The sequence below is a fragment of the Chrysochloris asiatica genome, unplaced genomic scaffold, assembly GCF_000296735.1.
Source record: "Chrysochloris asiatica unplaced genomic scaffold, ChrAsi1.0 scaffold00071, whole genome shotgun sequence".
NCBI lineage: Eukaryota > Metazoa > Chordata > Mammalia > Afrosoricida > Chrysochloridae > Chrysochloris > Chrysochloris asiatica.
The window spans coordinates 10,369,120-10,372,492 of record NW_006408589.1 but is presented as its reverse complement, the minus strand read 5'-3'; positions in this window follow the sequence as shown (position 1 = coordinate 10,372,492).

Below are 3,373 nucleotides of genomic sequence, written 5' to 3'. Positions count from 1 at the left end.
CCATTTAGACAAGATGAAAACCTTAACCCCAACACAATCTGAAACTAAGCTCCCTCTTGAAAACTTGTAAGCCAGTCTCTTCATACATGTATTGCCTCCCTCATTTTAGGTAGCCGATGTCTAAGTTGCCTGTCCCTATTAATCCTGTGCACAGAAGGGATAGGATTATTCCTTGATGTGAAGATTCTGTCCCTCTCAGTTTGTATTTTGAGCTACTAAATCTACAAGCATAGATCAAGTTCTTTAAATTGTAGCAATTAACACTTGTTTTCTTTATCAATTTTTTAATCTTTCTTTAGTTGAGTTCTAAAGACTAACCCATAGAAGCTAGGTCAAATGGGTACTGTTTACAAGTTTGGAAATTCTTGTACGTCTCCGCTTACATCATATCAGCTGGACACTTCACTATTAGCTCTAGCCCTCCATGGCTATGTCCTTGTCAATGGACTAAGGAGTCCCCAGGTATCACCACACTTCAGATCAACCAGCCCTTCCTCTTCTCTCTCTCATCTCCAAGTCAAAGGGAATATATTAATCCACTCACTTTGGAGATTAAAAAAGGTGCAGATTAGGCACAGAAATAAACATAGATTGAAAAAGATAGATGCCACACCACATGAAGATTACTAGGTAATAGAGCAACAGAAGTTGAAAGGGCCTTCCCCCACAGCTGACAGAGAAAGCCTTTCTGGAGAGCCATTGCCCTGAATTCAGACTTCTAAAACTCCTAAACTGTGAGGAAATAAATATATGTTTATGAAAGCAACCTACTTGTGATATTTCCGTTACAGTATCACAAAGAAACTCAGGCACCTCCCTAATAAGTTCTGTAAATTATAATCAAAGAGACAATTAGAAAGCAAGCTTCCTCCTCTATCTTCTTTAATAAAGAATTCCTAATCTCAAGAAATTTGATTTATACTCTCAACAATGGCAAAATAGCATGCTTCAGACCACCTTTCATATCAGAAACAATTTAAAAAGCTAGAAAGTATCATTTAAAACATTGGTATCAGTAGTCTCCCAAGGAAATGAGGATTGGCAGAATCAATATTCTGAGAGAAGGGATGCTAAGAGAGGTTAACCCAACATTTGATACTGTATTTGCTATGAGTCTGAATCAACGTGATGACAGTGGGTATACGTGGTTGCTATCTATGAATTTTCTGGATTGAAAGTAGCAGCTGAGAGTCTGAAAACAGACAGAAACAGAGTTTTCAGTGGTCTCATGGGTCTAGGAGGAAAATAATGTATTCTAAGTCCCATTAAGGAGGAGGAGCCTTAGTAAAAGGGAAACAGGAAGGCAGACAGAAGAGAAGAAAAACAAGAATTTCTGTTGAATTCCTGGGTAATGCAAACAGGCACTGTTCTTGGCTGCTAATTGGAACATTGGTAGTTAAAATCAACCTAAGACATTTCAGAAGAAAGGCCTAATTGACAGACTTTTCAAAAATCTTCCACTGAAAACCCTACAAAATATATAGTTCTACTCTGACACATATCGGGTCACAATGAATTGGACTTAACAAAAGTTGAAGTCAACTTGATGGCAACTATTTATTTATTTTTTTAATCTGAAGCACTTCATATTAGGAGTAATGATGAGCCAGTTCATATGACTATATCAGTCCTCACAAAGACTGAAGTTCAAATTCAAATCAACTAATTGCTGATTGGGATAATATAATCAGCCCCTATTCTACTTCTCTGCTAGAAGCAAAAGTCAAATTCTTGGTGGAAATTGATGTTCTTCAGATCCTCAAACTATACCAACAAACACCATCCCTCTTCATTTCATTCTTGGAATAGTATGCCATATGACTGTCTAAATCAAAATGGTTAACCAGTCCATTTCAACTCACTAGTGCCTATGATATTAATCTCTATGTACTCTATTTTATTTTTGCTAACTTCCAATTTTCCTAGATTCTTACTTCATACAGTCTATGGTCAATTATTAATGGATGTTTGAGTGTTATCAGCAAATGAAGGTTCCAAAGTTTTACTTAATCCACTTCATTAAGGTCAACCAACTATACTTTGAGTCAGGAGGGACCAGTCACTGGAGAAGGATATCATGTTTGGTAAGGTGGAGAGACAGAGATACAGAAGAAGACCCCCAATGAGATAGACTGGCCAAGTGGCAGCATCGATGGACTCAAGTGTGGCAACAGTAGTGAGGTTGGCCCAGGATCGGGTAGTGTTTCGTTCTGCTGTGCATAAGGTCGCTATGAGTCAGTACTGACTCAATAGCACCTAACAACAGCAACAACACTTTGAGAAGAGAGTTACATCATATTTTGAATGCCTTCCAACCTAAGAGACTAGTCTTCTGGTACTCTCGCAGACAATTTTCCATGCTATTTAAAAGGTTTTCAGACACTAATCCCTTAAAAGTGGACCAACTCTTCCTTCTTCCTAGTCTGTATTAGTCTGGAAGCTTCACTGAAATCTGTCCACCATGAGTGAGCCTGCTGATATTTGAAATACTGTCTAACCTGAAAAAAAAAGCACACAAAAAAAGCCCATGTAAAAATTTCCCACAGAAAAAAAGCCACTGTCAAAAATGAACACACAGAAAAGTGCACACATAGGAAAATAAACATATTGAAAACTTTTCATATAAAATGTAAAATTGGGATTTGGGTTCATGTTTGGGTTCAAGTTTTATTACTTTATAGTAATAGATATAAAAATTTTCCCATGTGCATACTTTTTCCATATGCATGTTTTTCATGTGCGCAATTTATGACAGGTGGGCTTTTTCAGTGTACAATTTTCATATGGTCTTTTCTTGTATGCATTTTTTTCATACAGCCAAAACACCAGTGGCAGAGCTTGCAGCATTACAGCAATACACAAGTACCACAGTACAACACACTGACAGATAAGTGGTGGACAACAACAGAATGAAACTCTGCCTGGTCCAAAGCAATCCTCATAATTTTGGTTATAATTGAGTCAATTGTTACAGCCACTGTTTCAATCCATTTCATTGAGGGTCTTCCTCTTTTTCATTGATTCTCTACCAAGAACAATGTCTTCTTGAGGGATTAGTCCCTCTTGATTACTTGTACAAAGCACATAAGATGGATGAGTAGTGGCAGCCAATGGAATCAGTGGCAGCCATGTTGAAAATCTATGAACAGTTGTAGAGATGAGAAAACATATTCAAGTGGCAAAAACCTACCTGTGGGAGAACAAACAAGATGGCGGATCAGATGGAGGTATAGCAGAGAGCTCCGCCAACAACAACACAGAATACCCTACCAAGCAGGTTCAGGGGATGGTCCCAGAACTCTGAACCACATATAAAGGAATACTTAGAAGGTTGGAAGGCTCACAGCTGGGGGAATTTGTGGCAGAAGCAAGA